Source organism: Anser cygnoides, chromosome 3, assembly GCF_040182565.1.
Source record: "Anser cygnoides isolate HZ-2024a breed goose chromosome 3, Taihu_goose_T2T_genome, whole genome shotgun sequence".
Classification (NCBI taxonomy): Eukaryota; Metazoa; Chordata; class Aves; order Anseriformes; family Anatidae; genus Anser; species Anser cygnoides.
In genome coordinates this window covers 60,439,906-60,451,426 of record NC_089875.1, presented here as the reverse complement: position 1 = coordinate 60,451,426, position 11,521 = coordinate 60,439,906, and positions in this window count along the sequence as shown.

Genomic DNA, 11,521 nt, shown 5'->3' with positions numbered 1-11,521 from the left:
CGACCCCGGGGTGCCCCGGCAGCTGGAGGGGGCCCTGGGGTAGCCGGAGGTGCCGTGGCACAGCTCCTTGCCCTGCCCTCAGGCAGACCCCTGCCAGCTCCCGACCCGCTGCCCTCCCGTGCTTCTGTCCCCTTCCCGCCCGCCCCCAGCCCTGCTTTGCGGTTTTCCCGTCCTTTCATCCCGTCTCTTTCCCCCTCTGGGTTTTCTGCGTACAGGGCAGGCAGGATCCATCTGCAGGACTTGCGAGCTGCCTTGGAGTCAGCTCCTTCGTGGGGCTGCGACGCCCGGCTGCTCTGTACCAAGCCACCTTGACCAGATGTCGGCATGGGTAACTAGCTACTAAAACCAGGGGCTGCTTCTGGAAATGAGTGTCTTGTTTGTTCTTGTGGGAACGGACTTGCTGTTCGTACAGAGCGGCGAGCCAGGCAGTAAACAGACTCATGAGGTTTGAGCATTTCGGGGCCCCAGTGTGGACAAATGTCCGGGGTGCTGGTGCTGATTCACAGCCGCAGCTGAGAAGGGTATGCTTGCTGGGCAGCTGATTTGCAGAAGAAGATTAGAAACTGAGAAGTGCATAGGGTAAATATATGGGGTCTGTTACCACGGTGGAGCTCCTGGTGGACCTCTCTCTCCAGTTGCTGTTCCTATGAGGGCTGCACTGGTTTCCAGTCCCAGTTGTCTGTCTCGGTGGTTCCATGTCACCTCCTGGCAACTCCTGCAGGTTTCTCCATCGTGCCATCTGTGTTAGAAAAGGTACAGAGGCCCTCTTGTTCAGGTACAGAGGCCCTCTCTGTGAGCGTGACATAAGAAAAACAAGGTTTCTAACCTCAGTGCTGGTTCCACAGACAAAACCCAGACAGCGTCTCAAAGTTCAACGCCAAAGTCACAAAGCCAGTGATCCTGCTTGCTCTTGGACTTAAATGCACATACAGTAGTGATAGCAAATTCAGATATCAAACGGACAATGCCCTGTCAGTGAATTTTGGCCAGGTATTTCTGAGCGCAAGAAGAGGTACTTCGATGAAAGCCCAAACTGCTTTTTCTAACTGGAAATTTTTCCACATTCCATTGAAATTTCTTGAATTATTACTGACAAAAGTTGTTGGCATTTAAAGCAGAAGTGGGGGGAGGAGGCCTTCTGGTGTTTTTTCCCCTACCCTTGTTCTTGGAAATGTCCCAGCTGACTTGGCTTAAAGCCTGAGGAAGGCTTCAGCCTGGCTTCTAGCCTGGAAACTTTATCACAAGTGGTTAAAGTTTGTCAATATTACAAAGACTGAAACTAGCCCTTCAGTTTCACTGTCTCCTTTTCTATTTTCTTTGCTTGAAGGAAAAAGATGGTATGTTTTGTATATATATCTTTGCTTTCTGGCAGAGTTTGGCTCTGTCCATATGCCCTGCTATTACCTCTGGCTGCCTCTGCCACCCACGGCCATGGCGCTTTGCTTTCAATTTTATTTGCACGAGAACTGAAGAGTTAGATGATAACAATGATACAACAGCTCCCGGTTGAGCAACACCAGTGGCTCCAAGGAGGAGGTGGAAGGATAAAAACAAAGGAGCCCAGAAATGCTTAAAAGAGGGCCAAAGTCCGAAGAAGCGAAGCTCAGTGCAGAGGAAGGTGATATTAAAGCAAGGATATCATATGCAGTTAAATAAAGTAACAAGGAAGTTGGGATCAATACTTGTTGTTTTTTTTTCCAAGTCATTAATGCATTATCAACTTGTCTGTGGGAAGAAGTGCTGAAAGAAAAGCAGGTCGAAGGATTGGGCTCTGCATGTGACGGGATGTTCGCAGTTGGTCTTCCCTCCTATGGGGCAGGGGCCCACGGCCAGGAGCCAGCAGACCTTAACGCCATCTCTGCTGGTTGGCAGCGGTATGGGTATGGGTTTAATGAAAAGCAGCTGTTAAAGCAGGCACTGAGGCCCAGGGGAGAATCGTTCTGATAGTATGAACCAGTCCAGCTGAGGGTTTCGTAACATCAGGGCAGGGATTTTGGATTGCGTGATGGTGCAGGAAGATGATGCAGTCCTCCCCACAGTAGAAGTTACCATGGGCATTCGGGCTCTTAATTTCAGAGGGCACATTAGGATGGGAAATGTTTATCCACCACTTTCAAATCGGCATTTTTGAACGTGTGTAGTCAGAGCAGTAAGGATCTCACAAGGGCACTGCAGCCCCACCTGAGGGCATTGGCTGCAGGAGCAGTCCTGCTGAGATGGAGACTTATTCAAGTGCCAATACCAGCCAGTTCTGCTGAGCACAGCATCTGGTAGCTCCTCTTCAGCCAGGTGCTGAGCTGTGCTGGTAACAGGAAGAGTTGCTTTTCGTGTAAATGTGATAAGAGTTGGCTATAAACTTGCACGTGTTGCTGGTTCCTTCATTTCTATAGTCCAACCAGCTCCTTCCAGTCACCTAACCTGGAGATTGAGTATGAGGCTACGTGGGATACCAGGACAGGAATCACTTGGTGAAGTTATCATGTTATGAATCTAAGTTCAATTAGAGAAAACATTTACAAGTTATTTCATTGATGCCCTGGCTAATGGAGACAGAACATAGCTATTTAGTGGCCAGTGGTACCCAAGCCCACAGGGATCCAGCAGGCACGAGGCAGGACACAGCGTCTTCACAAGGCAGCCTGGGCTGTGCTCACCCCAGCAGCGCTCTGGGACGCAGGCTGGGTGGTAGTGCAGGAGGGCAGTCCAGTAACGTGAACAAATTTCTTCTTCTGTGATCTGCACTGAAGTTACTGGAAAGGTGCAGAACAGCTGTCTTTCTCAGAAATTGGTTGCTTCATTTCCTTTCTATTTCAGCTCTTTTAAGAGCAGAATAAAAGGAAAGGTCTAGTTATCTCCACTTTTGAATACTTAGGTTTCCCTTTTAAAAGATCTTTTATTATTGTATTTTTATTATGCTTTCCTATAAATACAATACTGCTCTGTTTGTTCAAGATTTTGGTAATACTCAGGTTCCAAAGTCATAATAAGACTTGTTTTCATTTTGATTTTTTTCCCTCTCATTTTTTTTTTCTAAAACACATGATATATGTTACAAATCAATAATAGAGGAGCCTAACTAATGTTAGTAATACAGTCACCCTCATTTATATCACAGCAAATTTGGATTAGCCTTTAACTTCTGTAGATTTACTCCAGATTGATTGTGCAAGGACATGGTTAAGAGCAGAACTTAACTTCTATTTATAGTGGCTAAAAGACTGAGTTGGTTGAGTAACTTGCTCCTAATTGTAAAAAAATAGTTCAAGAAGTTAAGATTTTCATACAGTGGAAAAAGTCAGAAGTCTAATTAGTATTATGTACCTGTGCAAAAAGCCTCCAATCCTAGATATGTAGATTTTTACTCATTTTTAGCTGTCGGGGCTATGAGATGGTATCAGAGTTGGTTCCTGCCTTTGTCAAACAAGTGCGGGAAGGTGACTGTGATCTTTCCCTATAAGATGCCATGCGATGGCTATTATGGAGCAGTCTGCTTCCCAAAGGACTTGCTGGCAGGCTCGGGGTGTTTCTTTCCTTCTTCACCTGACCTCATTAGCCCCAAAAGCCCAGCAGGAGGGAGGAGATGCTGAGTTTGACAGAGTCCTTTTTTTTTTAATTCTTTTAGCGTTCCCTGATTCCTTGAGATTTGGCTGAAATCAAGTCATAGTTGTACTGTTCAGCAATCTCCATCTCATTCAAAGTACTGTTCTTGTTTCCAAGAAATATGTTTATTTTATGGAACAACATGCATGTATGCATGTATACACACAGCTTTTGGCTTTAAGGCTATCTTTAGTCCTTTCTCTGTGTAAGTTGCTTGTTGATATTGGAAATTTGCCTGAGCGGGGCATGCAGTATCTGGCCCTGTGTTTGTGCCAGATGATGCTGATATATTGACTGCACTTGGGTGGTGACTACTATTGGGTGTGTTTATGGACAAAAAGAGAGGTAGATGGACTGCATAGATACCAGTACACATCATGCTTACATTTTGCAAACAATAAAAAAAAAACCTGTTTGGACAAAATGCAAACTTGATTTTAGTTTAGAGCTCTGACATCCCCACTGAATCTGTGCGTGCTAACCAGTGAAGACAACAACTTTTCAGATACCTTTCCTCCTACCAAGAAACAGAGAGATTGCCTCAGAAAACAAGAGCCTATGCTTTGTTCTGTAAATAGTTTAACTTGGGAGTATAAATAAAAGGCTTATTTCAATGCAGATATCATCAGACATTGCCAAATGTATTAATAAAGGACAAAATGAGAAAAAGGAAGGAACCAGAAAGTTCAGAGGTCTGGCAACAATCCAATCCAACTTTGCAAAAGTGATCTTTCTATGGAAATATTTAAATTATTTTGATTAATCATGCAGGGAAGCTGCCCTAGCTACTTTTTAAATACATGTTGAAAGACAAACTCACACTGTTACTCAGAAAACATTTCAAGAAAGTTTTGACTTTGCGTTCATTCACTAGGACAGCAGCAGCCTGGTATTCTTCAGTGGAACTTGAAGAAAAAGTGCTTGAACAAAGTTAAAAGATACTATCAGATTTATGCTTCGAAATCCAGATGTAGAACCGAGAAAGGCGTTGCTTGTGCCTTGTGCTCGCTATAGGAGCACACCTCTGTGCCTTGTATATCCTGAACGCCAGCCACCTTGCAGTCCTGACCTAGGGTGGCTGTCATCATCCGCCGGTGGCGATACCACCTTTTGTATTCCATCACTGCGGACATTTAACTATAACAAATTTGCATTTTCTCCTCTTTCCTGTCCCTGAAAATAGACTTTGAACCAGGATCTTAAGCCAGTCAGGCTATTAGGTTTTGCTGGTGCAATTGAGAGGCAATGGTCTTGCTGTTCAGCTCAGGAGATAGATTGGAAAGTGTATCTTTTGCTATACCCTGATATTTGTTGCTTTGCAGATAAGTGCTTCTGATAGTGCTGGGGTCCTTGGGAAGACTGCCCAGCTGTCAGCTTTGCTACCCACCATGCTGTTATTCAAAACGGTAACATGAAAGTGTCCAAAGGGAAATGCGAACAAAAGTCATTCATTTGTGATGCTTCCTGACCGATTATGAAATGCAGTCACATTTTGACAACAAAAAATGTATACTCAGGCAGCAATAAGTTAAATAGCATTTTTCTTTCCCTGATGTGTGAATCTGTCAGAGCACTCAGATAGAAAGCTGAAGAGAGCAAAATAAATTTGTTCTGAGTATTAGTGAAGAGAGTTTTGATTGATGACTCAAGTTCCTCCAGACAGACTTTATGGGTTATTCCTCATGTGCTATTCGTTTCAGTTTAGCAAGAGTTACTCATCTTCCCCCATAAAGTACCTCTTGCGAATGAGGTTCTTCATCATCCTGTTTCCTAAGATATTTCTTTCATTTACTATAAAGGAGATGAAGCTCACGGTTTCTGAGGTATACAAAAAGGAGTACATTTATTTTCAGTCATAGGCTGAGGAAAAGGATCGGATGTTTGTATTTCACTAAGAACTTGGGTAAGACAGCAACAGATCTCTTAAAAGTGCTCTTCTCCAGAAGTTCGGAAGGAGACAAATCTCAGAAAGGTCTCGCAGTGAACTGAAATATCTTAAAAACTGCTTACTGCATCTTCCTTTGCTCTTTGTATGTTAACTGACTAAAGAAAACAAGTATTCTTAAACTCATAAGCAAAACAAATCAGCGTCAATCAAAGTCATTGTTATGCACATCTGTAATTAGAAATACACCCCTACAGAGCACTCCATAAAGCACAGCCTCAAGTGAGTAAGATTTGTACACATCCTAAACCCTGAAGATCATTAAACTATAGATCGTTTGCAAATGTTTTTCTCTTGGCTCTTACAAGCTCTTGTTATTAAATGTAAACTTAACTGAGGAAAAATTTTTAATATCCAAGGTCCAGCACGTGTGTGGATGTTGCATATATCGGCACCCTTAAATGAAAAGGGTAGAAATGGAGATCTACCTCCTTGTTCATTCCTGTTCCCTTTCACAGCAGCTGTAGTGGTAGTCGGATGAGGGTCTGACGTGCAGCTGGCCTTCTCTCCTCCGTGTCATGGCTGAATTGAAGCAAGTATTCCTCAAGAGGCTCTCGTGACTGTGTCAGGTCAGTGCAGAGATAGCTATGCACACACACTGCTGCAGATATCATCAACAGGGAGATCCCAAAGTAAATGGTCATCTACCAGAAAAATGCCTCGTACTACCGAATGCTGCCAATAACCCCCATAAAAATAAACTGCTTAGTGTACAGACTAATAGGCCAGGTAAGCATGGTAAGCCTTCCAGTGACTACACTTGTTAGTTAATACCTTTACCAGAGTTGTTCCCTGGCTCTAATTCAACTGAGAAGATTAGTTATGATTCACCATCAGATTACATTGGGTATTATGTGTAGGAGGATATGGCATTCAGTCTTAATTTGACTCCTTCTGCTGATATTACCCAGACCCGTAAAGTTAAACCAGTGCAAAAAGGAAGTGAAAATCATTCTTCCATCCTCCAAAGTCACAGCTGCAGAGCTATTTTGAAGGGTGTATTTACAAATCCTGATTTGCATAGTCCAAACAGGAGGCCCAAGCACTGACCACAGTCAAGAGCACTCGTCCTGTTTTGTAAAACCAAATCCAATGTGAGTTCACTGAGGCAGAAAATTTTAACCTAGATGGAGAAGTATTAATCATAACAGCACTGTCCCTGACTGAGCCGGACCCAGCACACCACGGAGGCACAAATAGATCAGAGAAATGTTTGGGCCCAGCAATGTGCAATATGAGGTATGCCTCTCGAGCGAAGACACTGCTGGTGGAAAGCAATTTCCTGCAAGAGGAAAGCAACTGACATCCCTCCTGAAGTGACTTGATTTATCTTGTCCTCGGAAAACAACCCCCAGAATATTGGAAGGTTGCACCCACTTAGTCCTTGGGTGCAGAGCAGCCTGAATGGATTAAATATGAAGTGCATATCGCTCTGCTGTCTCTTGCAGTGTGGTTAGTAAATCAGGATTCATTTGTACGTATCAGTCTCACTGAGCTACTCAAGACATTTATTTTCTTTCTTCCCCTTTTCTTTATTTATTTATTGTTTAATTAAGTGGTATGGTGAAACTTGCTAGCAGTTCTCAGCTCATGAGCCCAAACCCATAGCTGTGTTCCAGGCAAGAAAAATACTGCTAGATCCTGCAGCAAGGGTCTGGTATGCCTCTTAGGAGGTCTCTCGTGAACCTTCAGAAGACCAGGATCATGGTAAGCTAATATACGTGCCTGTCCTGCAAAACAGACTTCTTAACTTGCTTAGCAGAGATAATTACAACCTTAAGATACAGCCTCGTGGAACAGAAATGAATCTAGAAAACACCTGAAACAGGAGGGAAAGGTGTTCCTGCCTGGGTCCTCAGAGTATAACCTGCTCCCCATATTCTGGCATCTGGCCTAAAAATGCAGACAGACCTCTCAGCTGTATCATTTGATTGTTATATGTATCAACCCTGGTTTGAAAAGCAGAAGAATGATGTAATTGTAGCTGGGGTTAGGTCAGACATTGCCATGTATGCTTATTGTATGTTCACATGCTTATCGTATGTTCACAAAAGTTTGGAGCAGCTGCAGGTTTTTTGAGGTTGGTTATATGAAGTACCACTATATTTGAATGTCTAACACGTCTGAGCTTTAAAAAAGCTGATTTTCAATCATTTGTTCAAGTGTCCGTATTTTGACACCTTTTTTTTTTAATGTGTCTTCCTAAAATGGAGGCCTCCAATTCACTTTGTTGTAATTAGAACCCTTGCTCAGGCAGCTGGAAAGGCAGGTATAATTACTAATGATGGCGCCCAGAATCAGACATATCTTAAGAATCTAAGAAGCCTGAATTTGTGCAGTTTACATTGTCAAGGCTCTTCATCACACATGGAGCACGTCTGGAGCCACTGCACGCAGTTCACTGCATATGTGTAGATGAACGCTGTCACGTAGGTAGGCATGGCACATCCAGAGTTGTGCTTAAAGCGCATCGCTGTGGGGATTGCCATAATGTAATCAATACAGATGGTATTTTGATCCTTTGCATCCCCTCGGGAGCAGAGTGGAAACCATCCCATTCAAAGTGATACTGATGTGTTATGATAGTGCAACAAAGAAAGAGAAAAACATTGCAAATGCTTAATAAATCATAAGAGGTGGTTGAAACAGTCACCGCATGAATAGAGAAGGCTTAGTTCCTTGTAAATAATGAAAGACCTCTTGTATTGAACTCCTGAAAGAGATGGCACGTATGTGAGAGGTAACAGTGTCACCACAGCAGAGTTTCGTGAAGGAAGAACGCTGGAGAGGTGCCTGAAGGCAGGGTTTTGTCCTAAAGGTGGGAAAACACGGTTCCAAGAGGAGCAGGAGCACGCACGGCTGATGTGACGTGGCACTTCCCATCAGCTGCTTCGAGTTGCTGCCGGCACCTGCAATGCAGTTGATGGCATTAAAAGGTAGCGGGGTGCTGTTCGATACAGGAGGTGCCATGCAGCACAGCATCTTACTTTGAGTCTGCTAGTTTGTGGTAAAAGCTTGAGGGCGCCTGAGAATCAGAAGAGGGGGGAGAGTTTTGGCCCTGCAGTATTCAGGGCTGCTGTACACTGAGGTGGGTGGGACTTGTTGGGGTAGCTAAAGGAATTTAATCCAATTCCTAAGTGGATGCCATCACTCCAGGTTCTGGTGGTAAAGGTGGTTATTGCCACCAGTTCCATGTTTAACTGAACTCAACACAGAGCCTGGCAGAATCAGAAATATTGGTTGATAGTTAGATCCAAGGTCCTGCCTCGGCATGGTCCTGCCTCCCAGGTTTGGCGTGCTTTGAACACACTTTGTTGCCTGGGCTCCTCCTGAGCACACTCTCCCAATAGTATCAGGTGAGAAACATGCACTTGGGTGTCACCTGTCAGCAAAGGCAGGGATGCATTTGGACAGCTTCATAAGTCCCATGCTCCTGTACAAGTCAGGATAAATTAGTAGATTAATTAATAGTCTGTATTCTACTGACACTGCATGCAATAAGTGTTACTATAGTGCAAGCAAGGCCCTTGAAACCCTTGAAACTGGAGTGTGATTTTAAAGCTCACAGAGGCAGCAATGCAATGAATATATGCACAAGGAGAAGTTCAACACTGCAAGAGTTAATGAGACCACTAATTAGAAATTAGGTGTTGTGCATCACGGAACACAAGTCATATGAATCTTGTTTTTCAGAGTCTAGAGGATGTTTGCATTTATAGTAATAATAATAATAACCTAAACAGAAATTTTGATTCCATTATAGTTGTTCAGAAAATGAGCAAATTGCATAGCCTCTGAATCACTTTTCTGTTAATTTTGTCTTCTCTGCTTAATTCCAGTATCAGACGGTTAACCTATGAAATCAAGTTTTTACAAGTATCTTGTTGCAGTAGGAAACTGAAAAAAAATGAATAACCTGTGAAGAAACTGTAATGGTATAATTTTGAAAGCATTAACTGTAACTCAGACTGTTAACATCTGAAGGGAACAAGCATTACAGAATCACAGAATCACAGAATCACAGAATCACATTACTGTTATTTTATTTTCATCCAGTGGTTAAAAAAATGATATGGTCACAGAAATGCTTGATAGGATAAATACTTGAGTCATTGTAGATTCCATTAAATCTGATTTTTAAAATGTCAACAATCCACTCTCTAGTGGAAACTACAACTTCTGCATTACATATATCAGCATCTATGTCCTATAAAACATATGAGAGCAGATCAGCTCTAGAAAAATAAGTGCTCAATTTGCCAATAAATCTCAGGGTTTAAAGACAAATCTCATAGAACCGTATAATCATAGAATACCCCGAGCTGGAAGTGACCCACAAGGATCATTGAGTCCAGCTCCTGTCTCCACACAGGACCACCCAAAGATCAGACAATATGTCTGAGAGTGTTGTTCAATCATTGCCTAAATTTGATTTGTGTCTGCATATCATACTAGCTCTAATTAAAATCTGAATAGAAGAATATCCATATTCATTGTCCTAGAGTTGTGTTATTTAGGGAAGTTGTACTCAGAAGGTGTTAGCTTACATTTAAAGTGAAATACTAGGGAAAGAGGAAATACAGAAAGTTGAAAATGCAACTTTGAATAGGATTAGTCTCAAACTTAATGTCCATTTGGCCAATTGATAGAGATGTGCAAGCCCTTTGAAGCTCTCAGCAATGTCCTGCCAAACAGATGGCCACACTCATCTCATCAAAAAGTAAGGATTACCTAAACATAGAGAATGGATTTGGCTTATTTTCTTTGTTGTTACTGTGTGAAGAACTTTCCTTTCATTTGTTTATTTCATTTTTACTTTTCCATGTAGAGGACCCTTTGTGACTAAGCCTCTTGCTTTTAAGAGTTTATACATCAATTTGGAAGTTATTCTTGATTTCTGTTGGACTTGCTGAAAACCAGTGAACGTTGTTGAGATCACATCTGCTTGTGTGCATTTGGCTTAATCACAAAATGGCCCACTTTCCCACCACAGGAGTTTTCTAAGCTTTTGCAACTGTTTGGTGCTCAGTTCATGCAGAGTTTGCTCACAGGGTTCTTTCTCAGTGCAAAGGTTTGCAATAAACTGGCCCATGGAAAAGTGCTGAAAGTCCTTCTGGTAATCCCCCGTTACACCATTTTATCCATTACTGTCATCCTGTAAAATATTTCTTCAGTTGAAAAAGGAAATGTATTTAAAAATCGTTTATAAGGACATAACAGGACTCCATCATCTGCTTTTTCTATTGAAGGCCCATGACATGACATTTCCTACACGTGCTTTTTTCTTAGATGGAATCACTTTCCTAGCCAGAAGGAGTCTGTGAATAAAGGTTAGAGTCTCTTGCCTTGTGCAGATATGTCTTCTGAAGATTGGCATTTAGAATTATTATTTTTTTCTCTATCGTTGTCCCCACTTCTTTTCCTCTCTTTCTGGAATGTCCAAATGAAGAATAAAATGTATCTAAGTGGCAACTGCATGTCATGGTTTTCTCACAATTTCTATTGTGTCTCTTTTACTGCAATGTTTTAACTCTCCTGTGGACTGCCAATGAACCTTCAATGTGAGCTTAAAGTCAGGCAGGCGGAGATACTGCCCCCCTAGCAATGAGGTCCTTGGGGACTCACTTGGAAATTAAACTATGGTCATTTTCAATATGGAATCGTTTTATTGTGTGGGTGCATCTGCACATAAACTTTACATTGGGTTCTGAACAGCATATAAAGGCTTGCAAGAGATAAATTAGACTAAGTATAGCACTCATCATTAATCAGGATACTAAACAAGCATGAGCGCTAGAGAATGAACACAGCTGCCCCTTCATTTATCTTGCTGTCAGAAGGTAACTCTCCTACAGAGAGAAGCTCAGAAGTGATGACTTCAGGTCTTTTGTGTCTCTCAGCTTGCAGAGAATATACATGCTTATATATAATAAATACATATCTATGTTACACACGTGTGTTTGTACATACACAGAC